Here is a 16,915-nt window from a genome sequence, read left to right on the forward strand (position 1 = left end):
GTAACAACTGATCCAACGGCATAATGATACCAAGCCTCGGTATGAATGGCATATTTTCTAATCTTTCTAATCTTCAAGCGCATTGCATCCATCTTGATCTTGTGATCATCAACGACATCCGCAACATGCAACTCCAATATCATCTTCTCCTCCTCAATTTTTCTTATTTTTTCCTTCAAGAAATTGTTTTCTTCTTCAACTAAATTTAACCTCTCGACAATAGGGTCGGTTGGAATTTCCGGTTCAACAACCTCCTAGATAAATAAAATCTATGTCACGTTGGTCGGCATAATTTTCATAAACAATAAATGAACCAATAGTTATGAAAAGATAATATATACCACATCCGAATCATAGACAGGACGAGGACCGACGGGGGCGGATACCAAAACCATCGCACCATATAAGATGCAATAATAAAAGTAAGAAAATAATACAAGTATCTATCTAAACATACAAGTAAGAATATTTTTCCTTTCAGAAAGAAGATAAGAACAAGAGGCTCACCATGGTGGTGTCGGCGATGAGATCGGCGCGGGTGATCGACGGCGGTGAAGACGGAGACGAGGCATGACGGACCGCTAAACCTAGACAAATATAAAGGAAAATGGAGCTTGAAGGTCGAGCTTGGAGAGGAGAAAGCTTAAGTAGTGTGGCTCGGGCATTCCATCGAACACCTTGTGTGCATAGGAGGTGAGCTAGAGCACCACCAAGCCCTCTCCCCCTCGGCTGCCAGAAAAAACAAAGCAGTGTGCTCTGCTCTTACGCGAGGGGGTATATATAGGCACCTCATTGGTCCCGGTTGGTGGCATGAACCGGGACTAAAGGGCTGCCTTTGGTCCCGGTTCAAGCCACCAACCGGGACCAATGGTGGTGGGCCAGGAGCGAGGCCCATTGGTCCCGGTTCGTCCCACCAACCGGGACCAAAAGGTCCAGACGAACCGGGACCAATGGCCCACGTGGCCCGGCCGGCCCCCGGGGCTCACGAACCGGGTCCAATGCCACCATTGGTCCCGGTTCTGGACTGAACCGGGACTAATGGGCTGACCCGGCCTGGACCATTGCCCCCTTTTCTACTAGTGGAAGAAGACGAGCAAAACATTTGGGTGTGGCTAGGTCTCAGTCGACTGAGATTTAACCAAATCTCAGTCAAGTGACATAGTATGTAGGAAGAAGAAAGAAAAAGCTAAAATGAAAATTTTGCACGGATCTCCATGAGCATCGACTGAGACATAACTAAGTCTTAGTCGACAAAGACTTAGCAAAACTGTTCTGAATTTAACTACAAATTGTGGATCGAGCGAGTATTCGACTTCACGGTGACAAGACGACAGGAGCAGAGACATGATTGGAGCATGAGGAGGGTGAAAAAGCCGGTGATCAAATGAAACAACATGATATATTAGGTTTTAAATATATCTATACAGTTATGTTTTCCTTTGATTTGGGGCCATTTGAAGTTCCTTTTGGAATTTATTTGAGGTTCCTTTGTTAAGCAATCAGTGCTTTTGTTAGTTTCGACATCTTGACACTTTCTTCTAACTACAAAAGGTGTTGAAAAAATAGCATTGATATGTTTGGCAATACAAAAGAAATCAACATTCAACTGGCTAAATTTTTTGAATCATCGGTTCGCATATCAGCTAATTTAGAAATGAAAATAGAATATACTAGAAATGTTGGCGCTTAATAATTGAATTGACAAAACAGTATCATTATTAGATGCCATGCAGATTCATGCCATGCTGCAGATTGGTCATCCCTTGCAGATTCATGCCATGCTAGAAATTGGTCATCCCTTGCAGATTCATGCCATGCTGCAGATTGAATAAGACAGGTCTCCTTACCTTGAAAATTTTCTGACGGCATTTCGGGCATTCGATGGTGCTGCCTAACGGATGCATTTGAGCCACGCGTTCTGCGGTTTCTAGCTCCTTCAGTCGCTTCTCCAAATCATTTGTGTTATAGTCGTTTTTTTGCGGCGCAAAGAGCCCACATTTACTGCAAATCATACATGCATGCATTAAGAAATAAGAATAAGATAGGCCCGAGATCTTCCATGCCTACAACCCCCCTCTTTTCAAGGACAAAAGGCCTCTTGATTGCTTAGGATAGGGTCGATAGGCTACCTGAAATGGTTATAATTGCTAGCAGTCATGGCCTCGCCACAACGGAAGCAGAACGACTTGCCACAGTTCACACAATACATCATGTTGCACCCTTCACTTCTGCTAATGACCATTCGGCAGTTTGGACATGCTCTAGCATCGTTGTATAACGATCTGATCATCAGCATCTCCTGCACCATCTCCCTCACAGTTAACTTGCCTGATGCCTGCAAACATTAAATTGAAGACTGAATTATTATGTTTCTAGAAAGCGCAAAAGATTTGCGCTTTACCAACAGACAATATGTAACTCAATGTATGTAGGTGCATCCAAAGCTTATGGCACATCAAATGTATATTTTATCTTTGAAGTATTTACTACAAAACCACAATGTGTTTTCCTGCTGGTAACAGGTTATAAATTGCTACTAGCTAGGATGATGTGTATCACATCAAATTGCTTTTAACAAAAGATGCAAGTTTCAACACCCTGCTAGAGTCTCAGTCTCCCCAACCAATGCAAATACAGAAGAGATTTTAGTTGCATTTCTACCTTGAGCTTTTGTTCTGGAGTTAAACACTGTCTCCCTAAATGGCGTGGATCCTTGCAAGCTGAGCAGAAGGTAAAGAAACAACTTTGACATTGCGCGTTCTTATCCTCATCTGCCAAGCAAGCCATCGAACACCTTGGACAGTAGACCACGTCTGACATTGAGCCCAATGCTTTGTCAAGAAGAAGCCTATCCCAACGTTCAAACTCTTCTTCCCTAAGAAGATTCTTTAGCAGATACGGCGGAATAGAAGCGTTGCACTTGGTGCCAGGGCACACCTATTGGAACACAGTACCTTCCTTCACATGTATCCTGCACAAGGTCTCCATGCACGTGGCACAAAACAAGTGCTGGCATGGCAGCTGGATGAAGTTTGAACCTAATTGTTTCAGAGCTCAAGTTAGTTCACCGGGGAACAAACTTCTATTCGCATAATTCAGTTACCTAAGAACTTAAGAAGCTTTGCTGGAAAGGAAAAACAGGCCCACCGGTTGTTATTTTTTATCATGAACCAAAGGACACAAACAGTTCACTACATATCAAGGAATAATCTGTTGGTATGAATGCACAATATATAGAAAAATTGAAAAGGGTAAAGGCTGACCATTGCTCTCTGTAAGGCATATCAGGCACATATGAAGATCATCAAGAAAAGCTTTACGACGCTTCTTACTACTGTAGCTGAGCATCGAAGGGATTACATAATTCAATGGGAGACCTCTTGAGATAGCACGATTATCTGATTTGTGTGCTGGGCTGCCTGGACCTAATATTATTTTGCCATCAATCCAGAGGTGCGACAACGACGAACTGCGGGTCCACTCAACCCACTGATATACCACTTCCTGCCCCGGGAGTTGTGCCCAGATGTCGTCGAGCATCTCACATATCTGACAAACTTGAGACCCATCCATCCATTTGGCAGTGACTGTAAAATATGGGGGGTCTTTTCTAGGATAGGACTGTGGAAGCAAGCATGTCAACACCAAAGGAGGCAAGTAGTCAAGGTTGCAAGTGCAGGAGTATTCCTCTGGCTCATCACCATCGTCTTCTGTACCATCATGGGGGCATTCTCCGTCGGCAGAAGAAAACTTAGCGCACACTTGAGCGCCATGATGCAAGTCGTAGTGTATGTAGATCTGGAATTAAAGAAGAAAAGAATAATAAAAGAAAGAAACCCTCAAAATAGTATTTCAACATCCAAAAACAGATGAAACAAGATCAGTGAAACGGATGGGCAACACAAGAAACCTGGAAGCAGTGAAGCCCTCCTTTTTTGCCGAATTCAACCAGATCATCCCCATATATTGCTTCCAATGCCATCAACTTCAGTGAACAATGAGATCAAAGTCAGGAAACAGATGATTCATCCTGCAATAGTACAATGTACATGTTGTATTGTTGTAAATTATTAAGCTACCAGACTTCCTAAAATAAACTGAAAACTCAATATGGCGCCAGTAGTATGTGCCCATAAACTTCTCCAAAAACTGACTAAAGTTGCAACCCTCCAAAGCCATGGAAAAGTTAGCATCACTACCCTACGAGCACGGAAGCTCTGTTGCAAACTATGAATCATAGCACAGGGCCACACCGCCACAGACCAAGATCGAGCATAAGATTATTAAAAAAGTTTGATCATAAGATTATTAAAAGTGTGAGGTGTTTGGAGGCGGCAATGTGTGCGGCGATTTATCTATTCTACCGCTGATCTTCGTCCTGTGGTAGCGCTCCATCTGCTTGGTGATGTTCTACCGTAGGTGGTGGTCGTCATTTGGCGTCATGGTGGCGTTGATGGCGGAGGGCCTGCCAAGGATGGCACCTCAATCTGCTTGGAGATGGACCAGTGGAAGATGGTGGAGATGACACCTGTGAGTGCGTCAGACCGGTTTATGCCCCAGACCCGGTATGTGGCTAGGCTAGGGATTCCGGCTTTCGATGTTAGGTTTAGGTGAGTGGTCTGGGTAGGGGCCCAGCTAGCACCCCTTCATCATATGGATAGGAGTAGCGGCATATGTTGCCTAGTTGGTGGATTCAGGCTTATTGTTGTAACACTTTGTAAGGTCCTCGGGAATAATCAATAAAGTGGCCGTATGCATCTTCCAGATGCAGAGGCCGGGGGTCATCCTCCTTTTCTAAAAAAAATAAGATTATTAAAAATGTTTGATCACCTCGTCCTGCTGTCGCTCCTGGTTGACTCTTATCCCCTCTTCTTCCTCCTCCTCGGCGTGACGGTAAATTTTCTCCGTAGCAGCGGCCTCCTCCAGTCTGGATTCCGCCTCGACCGCCGCCACCCACGGGGAGTCCAGGTTGAGCACGTCCTCGTCGGACACATCACATGACGAGGGCGAGGAGGAGGAGGACGCTCCGGTGGAAAAGCCCGGGTGGGGTACCATTGCCCGCGACGACGAGGAGGCGCCGGCGGACACTGCTGCCATGGCGGGAGCTCTGAGCTGCCGTGGAGTCGGCCGGAGGTATGGTACCTCTCGATCGAACCGGCCCGTCGCACCGCATAAGCCGTACTATTCTATGGTATTTTGCTTCCGTTTCCGTGTCACGGACGACGGTCTGGAAATTACTCTGGGAGTTTGGGGCTCAACATTGCAGAACGCGTCAAATAGGACTCCTCCTTGATGGGCCTTTTCCTTTTTAACACAGTACAATCGAGTGACACGTGTGTTAAACAATCCAAATAATTAAAAAAAAAGTACAATCGAAATCGCTTACATCATATACTCACCCCGATGAACACACGGACGCACACCCTACCCCTATAAGCTTCTCCGAGAGACTAAACCGGCATAGCATTTTGAGATTGACGAACTCATCACAGACGTCTCGTAGTTGACGGAAACATCTCTTCTCACTAAAGGAACATCGTCGAATAACCTAAAATAAATCCAGGAATTCGAGCACCAATGTCAAGTATAGAACGTGAACCTGGTGGGTAGGATACCACTGTCCTCCTTCATGGGCTAGTTCGGATCAACTGGAGCATAGTCTGCGTGTCAAAAAAAGAGCCTCGTATGGATTACTTTTTTGGAAAATCCTATTTGACGCTAACTACGTCAAAATGTTGAGCATTCGCACAGGGCGATCCCCCGAGCGTGAGTATTGGGCCGGCCCACTTCCCCACAGCAAGGCAGCCGGTGTTGGGAACCTACCAGAAGGTTCTCGGAACCGGTTTTTTATTATTATACCAGTTTTATGGTTTTCTTTTGTTTTTACTTTTCTGTTTCAATTCTTTTTTCCGTTTTTCTGTTTCTGTTTCTTCTTTTTTTTCCTTTTTTATGTTTTCTTTTTCCTTTTTTTGTTTCTTTTTAAAATTGTTCGGAAAGTTCAAAATGTGTTCGAGTTTCTAAAAAAATTTCAAAAGTTTTAAAAATGTTCATGTTAAAAAAATTGTTCATAAATTATAAAAATGTTCGAATTTTTCAAAAAATAAATTGGGCATTTCTGAAAATTTTCTTGTTTTATATAAAATGTTTGGGCCGTTTTTGTAAAATGTTAAAAATTTGAACAAAAACGTCCCCATGTTTAAAAAAGTATGTTAAAAAATTTCTAGGAATTTCAAAAAAAAATAATGGCTTCAACATCTTGTTTTCATTTTTTAAAAATGTCCCCGTGTTTAAAAAATATGTTTTTGCATTACAAATAATGTTCAGATAGTTTCAAATATGTCAAAATTCTAAATTTTATTCCTATAATTTATAAACTGTTTTGAAATTTCGAACTTTCCTCACATTTTCCAAAGTTTTGTTCACATTTTCTAAAATCTGTTCAAAACAATTGAATAATCTGCATGCTACAGTAAATAGGACGCTAGAGTGAATATGACGTTATAGTTAGAAAAAGGTTCACGCTGTCAACTGTCAACGTCGTCGATAAGGCCTAGTGGCTAGCATCACGTCGCCAGCTCGATCCTGGCAGCCGCGTTTCTTTTTTGTGAGTTTCCCCTGTGATAGATGGGCCGGCCCAGTCATAGAAACTCATGTGCGTGAGGCCGCCCGTTTGCCGCAGTTAGCAGCGCATAGGAGCTCCAACTTTTTTGCTCTTCTTTGCCCATGGGTCCATTCTCGACGACCTTTCGGCACCGAACCGACGACCCAAAGCAACTCCTCCTGCACCTCTAGCTTGACCATGCCACCCAAGCCTCCACCTCCGATGACTCCGAACAACTCCTCCTCCTTGTCGCTGCCATCAATGTGCGGTGAGGGAGAGGAGGTGGACGCTTTGGTGGAGAAGCCCGGGCAGAGGACCATTATCCATGATGACATGGAGGCAACGGCGGACACGGCAGCCATGGCGAGAGCTTGGAGTTGCCAAGGAGTCGGTCGGAATGTGTCATACCTCTCGATCAAACCCAAGTATGTCAGATCGGCATGTACGTTGCACCGCGTACTGCAGTGCAACTATTTTTTTTTTGCTTGGTTGATGGAAAATTACGTGCTACATTGCCTCTGCTTCCGAGTCATCATACGGTCCTGTGACCGCCAGGGCTAAATCTCGCTTATTGCTAGACCCAACAGTAGTCATACCTGAATGATTTTTGGAGCCTTTAATGTACAATGAGACTGGTTTTAGGAACTTTTCATCCCTTACGGGAAGATCGTTGTCCTTTTTTCTGTGTTTTTCGTTACCAGTTTTTGGGTCTTCTTGTTGTTTTCTCTTACTTCTTACTCCCTCCGTCACATAATGTACGAAGTTTTTTGGTACTACACTAGTGCCAGACAGAGGGAGTACTTTTCTATTTTTCTTCTCTTTTTTTCCTTTTTCAAATTCATGAACCCTTTTCATTGAAAATATAATTTACGTTTATTTTAAATATTAAATAAATTTTAAATACACGTTGAACATTTAGTTGAATGCGTCTCGAATTTTGCAAAATGTATATCAAATATTTTTTAAATGCAGAGTAAATATTTTTAAATACATTTTTAATATATTTTACAAATTTCAGGAATTTATTTTTAAAATGTGCAAACATGTTTTAAGTGTTAGATAATTTTTTCTAGCATGGTACAAACATTTTCATATGTTACGAACATTTTTCAAAAATTGTCAGAACAATTCTTTTGATTTCATGAATTCTTTTAACTGTCCTGAAACATATTTTTAAGTGCGCAAATATTTTTTGAATGAACAAACAATTTTTAAAGGGCATGAACACTTTTTACTGTTTACAAAAATAATTGTCTACATCTTCGTTATCATTTTTGAAATCATAATAAACAAATTTTCAGACATGTGAACATTTTTAAAATGTTATGAGCATTTTTACAAAATTGTGCAAACAATTGTTTTTAGTTCTAGGAACATTTTTAAACGCACGGTGAACTTTTTAAAAATTGAATTATATTTTTTGTTATATATATATTGTATTTAAAATATAAACATTGATAAAAAATATAAAAGGAAAAAACTGACGAAGCAAGCGAACAAAGAGCAAAGTGAACGAACGAAAGAAGCGCGCACTACTAGACCAGAGCGATGGGCCCACTAGCACACCACTTGAGGCTAGGCGATGGTTTGTCTTACTAGAAGCGAGATATAGACGCGCCCCTTCAATACTCAAGTATAGCTCAACAACAACCTATGAGTTGGGTGACTTCTTTTGGGGTTCCCTGCTAGCTTCAAGACCATGGCCCATTCTCGGCGATATTCCGCCCCCAGCGTGACGATCCGAGCAACTTCACATGCACGTCTAGCTCGACCATGTTGCCTCTCTAACCACGGCCTCCTCACCATTCCTAGACGCCTCATCTCGACCGTCCCAGGTGGTGTGCAGGGACATTTAATCAGTAACCTTCCTGGTGTACTAGTAAGGTACATGTGCATTGGGCCTAGCTAGGGGCTTATAGAGATAATTAAAGTATGAATAAATATGAACATATACCACATTATAACATGTAAACATGTAAATTTGGAGTAGATCATAGGATGCATAACGTAGATGTAGATTTAATTATCAGAGTTCACGCCATTTAAAATAAAACTACAGCTGCAAAATATTCGAAGACTGCATGGTATACTACTAAACGAAACTCATGTGGAATATAACCAACCCATTTGTCTTTAGGTATTTGAGTAGCTAGTGTTTCATCTTTAAAAAAACTAATGTAATTTATGAAAGTGTTACCATGGTCTTGAACAAGTAAATCATAAAGTACAAGTGAATGACAATCCTTTTAGAAGAAAAATAACTTGGGGAATTAAAGTATAGAAAAATCTAAAACAAAACAAAAGTTCATTGATGTGAGGTTTGTGCATATTGTGCATTGTAAAAAAAAAGGAATGATAATTCATTTACAAGAAAAAAGTTTGGATAATTATAGTTTAGATGTGATAATATGTGTGTAAGAATTGATAATTGCTCACCGTATAAATCATATATTTCTGAAAGCCCGTTATATGAATTTGTAGATAGCACTGAGTAGACAGTTTACAATTTTTTACATTTTATTATAGAGAGGCAGTTTGCACATTTTTACATTTTGATGCATCAGTAGACAGTTCAACTCCTGATGATGATGGTACTAATGTGGGCTCAGCACGTGACAGTATCGCTGTGAGTTGGTAGCTCAAGGGAAAATTGTTAGTACAAAACATGAGCTTTTATTGGTACTCTTTTTTATGGAAAAAATCAATAAGACATCTCTTTGTTTAACACTCATACTCGATTATACAAGCAATTATATTGGCTGTGTGCATCCCCTTTTCCAAAAAAAAAAAGCAATTGTATGGCATCTCGTTTGTGGAGCAACCTTAGGTTGTACACAAAGTGATTCATAGCAGTAGTACTCATCCAAGTAATGGTTGCAGGTTATCTCAAATATTTCTTTAAATATATGTATACCTCTCTGACACTATCATAGATGTATGTCTTATACTCTGGTTTTTACATAGTTAGAGCAACTCTAGCAGACCCCGCATCCGCCCCCGACCCGCAAAATAACCGCCAAAATGCGGGTACGGGCCGGAAAGCCTACCCGACCAGACCCCGCATCCCGCCCCGGCCCGCAAAAAATTTTGGGGGGCGCGGCAAATTCCCGACCCCAACCCGGAAAAACGCGGGTTTCCCCCTCGCGATTGCGGTGCCCTGCATCACAGAGAAGCAGTTGGCGGGAGGGACATTTCAACCTGCGCTCTTTTCCCTCTCCTTCTGCCGCCGCCTGCCCTTGCTTCCGTCGCCCGCCGCCGGCGATTCCGGCCATATCCGCGGGTGGAATCGCGCCCCGGGGCCGCCCCACACCCTCCTGCACCGAGCCACTGCACCGCCCCTCCGGATCCGGCGAGAAGAGCCACCCCCCGTCACCGCCGCCGTTGGAGATAGACCACCGTCGGCGGACACCCTCGTCGTGCCCGGGATCACCCGCCACCGGTAAGTCTTTTTTTGTGATTTTTGCGAGCTGTGTAGTAGATTGACGCGCCGGTGTGCGTGTAGATGGAGTTGACTCCGTGCGAGAAGTTCTTGCTATTCGATTCGTCCGATTCGGACGACTTGAATGTTGAGACCATGCTTGCAAACTTTCGGCAGCAAACATTAGTCATGGCGCTTGCCGTGAAGGAGCATGAAGACGAGCACCGGAAGAGGAGGCGAGGATCGACTGTAGAGCGTTTGTGCATTCCTCGGAATCGCCATCTTGGGAACGAGATGTTGATGCAAGACTATTTCGCGGAGAATCCTACATATCCTCCGCACCTCTTTCTGAGAAGGTACCGAATGTGCCGATCCCTCTTTGTGAAACTTGTTCAAGCTTGCGAGGCAAATTATCGGTATTTTACTCAAAGAAGGAATGCCGCGGGCTTAAAGGGATTTAGTGCATATCAAAAAATCTCCGCAGCTATGCGGGTGATTGCATATGGCGTTCCGGCTGACTATGCCGATGAGTATCTTTGCATTGGTGAAGATAGCACAATGAGTCTGTGCGTAGATTTGCGAAAGTGATCATCCGTGTCTTCGGTCCTGAGTATCTTCGGGCTCCTAATGAAGATGACACAAAGAAATTGATGGCATCTAATGAGAGGAGAGGTTGGTCTGGCATGCTAGGTAGCATTAATTGTATGCATTGGAATTGGAAAAATTGCCTGAAGGCTTGGCAAGGAATGTATTGTGGCAAGTCTCGTGATGCAACAATTGTGCTAGAGGCCGTAGCATGCATCCGAGGATTTATGGATTTGGCATTGCTTTTTTGGTATATCAGGCACTCTCAATGATATCAATGTGTTGCAACGGTCTCATTTGTTTGCTAGGCTTGCTAGTGGTGATGCTCGTGCTTGCAACTACACTATCAATGGGCATGAATAAACAAAGGGGTACTATCTTGCAGATGGTATATGCTCTCCTTGGTGCACATTTGTCAAGAGCATCAAAGAACCCAAAACAAAAAAATAATGTGAATTTGCAAGGGTGCAAGAGGCAGCCCAAAAAGACGTTGAAAAAGCATTCGGTGTTTTGCAATCTAGGTTTGCTATTGTCCGTGGTCCTGCTCGTTTTTGGGACAAGAAAACCTTGAAGAACATCATGACATGATGTGTTATCCTGCACAATATGATTCTTGAAGATGAGAGAGGATTGAACTTAGAATTCTTTTACGACAATGTGGGTAGCCGTGCCAAACCAGCTAGAGACACAAACCGCATTAGAGCTTTTCTTCAGACATACAAGGAGATTGAAAATGCAGACACCCACTTTCAACTTCAAGAAGATCTCATTGAGCACCATTGGCAAAGGGTTGGACAGTGACTTATTTTTATGTTCATTTGTATTTGTATTCATGACAAGTTTTGTATTGCACTATTTAAGTTTGCTATGGTTATTTGAATAATTATATGTAATGCGGATGATTATTGCATTATGTTTGATTTGAATAATTTAATTTATTTTCAATTGTTGAATTATGTTGTATTTGATATTTGTGGGCTGATGATATGCGGGATGCAGCGGCACAAAGAGCAGACCCCGCAAAGCCGACCCGTAAAAAAGTATATTCCGCGAATATACTTTTTTACGGTCCGGTTTGGGGGGTCTACATCTGTGCCAGCCCGGGCCAGCCCGCAAAAGCTGTTTTGCGCAAACTGCAAACGCGTTTTGTGGGCCGGCAGGATGCAGGGTCTGCTAGAGTTGCTCTTATAGCACCGATCTTCAATTTACAACACATAACACAACATCTTGACTGTTTCACAAAAAAGTTACAAATCTCAAAGCTGCGACAACGGGGGCACAGATCCGGCACTAGAAAGTTATCCCCACGCACTCCGGTGACCCCCAGTGCCCCCCTGCCCCATGTTGCCTTGTAAACTCGACCCGCTTTTTGCACAGGGTACAATAGCTGGCTTGGCACGCCCCGCAGAAGATATATTCAGCATTATCCTGCACACATAGGAGAGGCAAGCTAGTGCTCGTTAAATTGGCCACAATCCTCGTGGTAATGAACCATCATGCTACTACATTCATGCCATGTTGCAGATTCAATGATAACATAGCTTTTGGTACCTTGAAAATTTTCTGGCGGCATTTCGGGCATTTTACGGTACTACCTACCGGTTGCCTCTGAACCCTATGATTCCCGGTTTCTAACTTCTCCAGTTGCTTCTGCAAATCCTTTGTATCGGATTCTTCTCTAGGCGCATACAGCCCACATTTCCTGCATAAACCGATTTGTGCGCTAGTCTGTCAAATCGTACATGCATAAACATACCAAGCCTGAGATCTTGGATGTCTCCCCCTTTCTCAAGGTTAAAGGGACTCTTGATTGTGTTAGGATGGCCTACCTGAAATGATCAGAAAAGCCTTCACCCATGGCCTTGCCACAACGGTAGCAAAATGACTTGCCACGGTTCACACAATACATTAAGTTGCACCCTTCAGTTTTGCTAATGGCCATCCGACAATGTGGACATGCCCTAGCATCGCTGTACAACGTCTTTATCATCAACATTTCCTGCACCATCTCCCTCACAGCCAACTTGCCTGATGCCTGCAAACATTGAATTGGAGACTGAATTATTATGCTGCAACAGTCAATTATGTAACTCTGTAACAGCACATCAAATGTACTCCCTCTATAAACTAATATATCTAAATGGTCTTATATTAGTTTACAGAGGGGGTATATTTTATCTTTGAAGGTTTTACCAACTAACCACAATGTGGTTTTCTGCTGGTAACAGGTTATATACTAGGATGATTATGTATTAATTGCTTAGTATAACAATAAATGGAAGTTTAAGACGCTAGCGTCTCAGCATCCCCAACCAATGCAAAAATAGAAGAGATTTTAGTTGCATTTTTACCTGATGGCGCTGGAGCTTTTGTTCCGGAGTTAAACATTGTTTCCCTGGATGGCGTGGATCCTTGCAAACTGAGCAGAAGGTAAAGGAACATTTTGGACATTGTGCGTTTTTATCCTCGTCTGCCAAGCAAGCAATCGAGCACCTTGGACAGTAAGCCACGTCTGACATTGAGCCCAATGCTTTCTCAAGAACAAGCCTATCCCAACGTTCAAATTCTTCTTCCCTAAGAATATTCTTTAGCAGATATGGCGGAATAGAAGCGTTGCACTTGGTGTCGGGGCACACCAATCGGAACACACTACCTTCCTTCACATGCAACCGGCATAAGGTCTCCATGCACTTGACACAAAACAAGTGTTGGCATGGCAGCTGGATGAAGTTCGAACCTAATCGTTTGAAAGCTCAAGTTAGTTCACCGGGAGCGAACTTTTATTCAGACAATTCAGTTACCTAAGAAGCTATCATTGAAAAGAAAAATAGGCCCACTGGTTCTTATTGTTTACAGTCAGTCATCTGTTGGCATGAATGCACAATAGAGAGAATTCCAAAGGGTAAAAGGCTTACCATTGCTCTCGTTAAGGCATATCATGCACATATGAAGATCTTCAAGAAAATCTTTACGACGCTTCTTACTACTGTAACTGAGCATCGAAGCGATTACATAATCCAATGGGATGGCTCTTGAGATTGCACGGCTATCCGTTTTCTTTGCTGGACTGTCTGGACCTAATATTATTTTGCCATCAATCCAGAGGTGTGACAAAGACGAATTGCGGATCCACTCAACCCACTGATATACCACTTCCTGCCCCGGGAACTCTACCCATATGGCATCAAGCATCTCATAGATCTGAGAAACTTGAGACCCATCCATCCATTTGGCAGTGATTGTAAAATATGGGGGGTCTTTGCTAGGATACCACGGAGGAAGTAAGCATGTCAATACCGAAGGAGGCAAGTGGTCAAGGTTGAAAGTGCAAGAATAATCCTCTGGTTCATCACCATCTTCTTCTATACCATCATGAGGGCATCCTCCATCGGCAGAAGAAAACTTAGCGCATACTTGAGAGCCGTGATGCAAGTCGTAGCGTATGTACACCTAGAATTAAAATAAAGAAAACCATCAAAATCATATTTCAACATTCACGAACAGATGAATCATGAAACAAAACAACACTGAAACTGATGGCCAAAACACGAAACCTGGAAAAAAACGGAGCCCTCCTTTGCTTTTAAATTCAACCAGGTCATCCCCATATATTGCTTCCAATGCCATCAGCTGCAGTGGACAATGAGATCAAGTCAGCAAACATATGATTCATCCTGCAATAGTACAATGGCAATGTTCACCTCAAGGAAAGAAAAAAAGTACACTGTGAATGTTGTAAATAGTTAAGCTACCGGACTTGCAAAAAAAAAAAAGGACTCAATATGGCACCAGTATGTGACCATAAGCTTCTAAAAAAACTGATTAAAATAGCAACCATCGTCCAAAGGCCAAAGCCATGTAAACCTTAGCATCACTAAGGTCAAGATCGATCACAAAATTGTTAAAAAAATCCAGATTGATCAGAAATTAGTAGCGTACGGTACGGGACCTCGTCCTGCTGTCGCTCCTGGTTGACTCTTATCCCCTCTTCATCCTCCTCCGCGGCGCGAAGGTGAATTCTCTCCGTAGCAGCGGCGTCCTCCAGTATGGATTCCGCCTCGGCCGCCGCCACCCACGGGAAGTCCAGGTTGAGCATGTCCTCGTCGCTCCCATCAGCGCGCGCCGAGGGCGAGGAGGAGGACGCTTCGGTGGAGAAACCTGGGTCGGGGATGCGGTGGGATAGGATTGCCCGCGACGACGAGGAGGTACCGGCGGACGATGCTGCCATGGCGGGAGCTCGGAGTTGCCGTGGAGTCGGTCGGCGTGGGTAGTACCTCAAGAATCAAGATCGAACCCGAGTCTATCAAAACGGCCCGTATGTTCACCGCGTATACAACCCTTTGTATTTTTGCATGGTTTCCAAGTCATGGACGATCCGGAAAAAACTCAATATGGCACCACCACATGGTTCTTTTTTTTCAATAAATTTCCAATCATCGCAGTACAGCGAACATCAGAAATAATAAAAATTACATCCAGATTCATAGACCATCTAGCGATGACTACAAGCATTGAAGCGAGTCGAAGGCTCGCCGCCATCATCACTCCTCCCTCGCCGGAGCCGGACACAATTTATTGCAGTAGACAGTCTGAAAATCGTCATGCTAAGGCCCCATAGGACCAATGCACCAAAATAACAACTGCCATCGTTGAAGAGAAGTTTAGATCGAAAGGATCCAACTTGAACACACATGAACAAAGACGAACAAAGACTATATCCGAACAGATTCATCAAAGACAATCATCGACCGAATCCCGCAAGATCCGTCGAAGACACACCTCCATACGCCCTTCGACGAAGCTAGTTTATTTTTAGTAAATGTTTAGTTGAACTAGTTGAATTAATATATAAAACTAGTTTATTTTTAGTAAATGCTTAGTTGAACTAGTTGAATTAATATAACTAGTTTATTTTTAGTAAATGCTTAGTTGAACTAGTTGAATTAATATATAGAACTAGTTTATTTTTAGTAAATGCTTACTTTGAACTAGTTGAATTAATATAACTAGTTTATTTTTAGTAAATGTTTAGTTGAACTAGTTGAATTAATATATAGAACTAGTTTATTTTTAGTAAATGCTTACTTTGAACTAATTAAATTAATATAACTAGTTTATTTTTAGTAAATGCTTAGTTGAATTAATAGAAGTAGTTGAATTAATTGAATTAGTAAGTGTTTAATGTTTCGTCTAATATGAACATAGGAAATGTCGTCTGACGACGAAAAAAATTTCATTATGTGCGAATACTGTGAAGACCAGCGCGGCCAATGCAACATAAATTTCCTTGTTGATGGTAGGCGATTCAGCATCAAGCTGGATGAGATTTTCGAATTCGATACAGTAAGTCACAACGACAAGTCTATTTTCGTAATTAAGCATGACTTATATATGCTTCATTTGCCTGACTTATAATTTTTAATTTTCACTATTCTACTAGCGCATCCCCTGCCATGCAAGAAATTTTTGTCTTGGATAAGATAGGTTTCAAAGATATGGAAACTATGGAGATAAAGAGAGATTACCTGAAAACTGAGCATGATGGTTATACTTTCAACGTCAAAGTATACAATGCACACACGTACACCTATTTTGAATGCAAAACTTGGCAAGCACTATGCAAGGCTTATGCATTTGAGCCTGGTATGATTATCACCTTTGATATTTGTTCGGAAGATGATATTGAAGGTAATAGAGACATATGGGTCAATGTGCAGACGCCTCCAGTTCTACCATTATGTGAGTTCTTCTCAACTATATTTTTGTCTTTGATATTGCTTATTCAAAAATAACTGACAACTAATTTCTATTGACAGCTTATCTCCATTCAACCAAACATGTCCGGCGCTTGGTAGACAGGACCTACTACTGTCCCGGCGCTGAACTAAACTGCAAGGAGATAAGTCATTATGTTTCATGGCTTGAGGATCTTCATACTGTGAAGACAAATTTTCTTCCTGCACTTAGAAATGTTAGTACTCAAAACGTGCGACCAATAGTGATGGTATTGAACTACGGTCACATTTATTTAGGAATGATGGTAAGATATTTACTATTTGTCCTCAGTGCATATTTTGCATACATATTTTTTTTGCTGAACTTTTCATTGCTAAGTATATTAATTAAGTACTATACGATGTTCTTCAACAGGGACTCCCGATGACAGTTGTGCCTCAGGGGATCGAGACTAAAAGTCAGATGTCAATTGTTAGCTTACGGCCAAGATATCCTGCATTGCACATGAATGCATTCAAGATTTCTAGAAGCGATGAATGTTTAATAGTGAAAGATTGGAGGAAAATTGTTAATGA

The 16,915-nt window shown here is 42.3% G+C and overlaps 2 pseudogenes; both read right to left on the reverse strand.

Moving 5' to 3' along the window:
- Positions 1-1,491: 1,491 nt before the first annotated feature.
- On the reverse strand, positions 1,492-5,097 carry LOC119361279 (annotated as a pseudogene).
- A 6,805-nt stretch (positions 5,098-11,902) lies between these two features.
- Positions 11,903-14,832, reverse strand: LOC119368518 (annotated as a pseudogene).
- Between the last annotated feature and the right edge of the window lie 2,083 nt (positions 14,833-16,915).

This window comes from Triticum dicoccoides, chromosome 2B (assembly GCF_002162155.2).
Source record: "Triticum dicoccoides isolate Atlit2015 ecotype Zavitan chromosome 2B, WEW_v2.0, whole genome shotgun sequence".
Classification (NCBI taxonomy): domain Eukaryota; kingdom Viridiplantae; phylum Streptophyta; class Magnoliopsida; order Poales; family Poaceae; genus Triticum; species Triticum dicoccoides.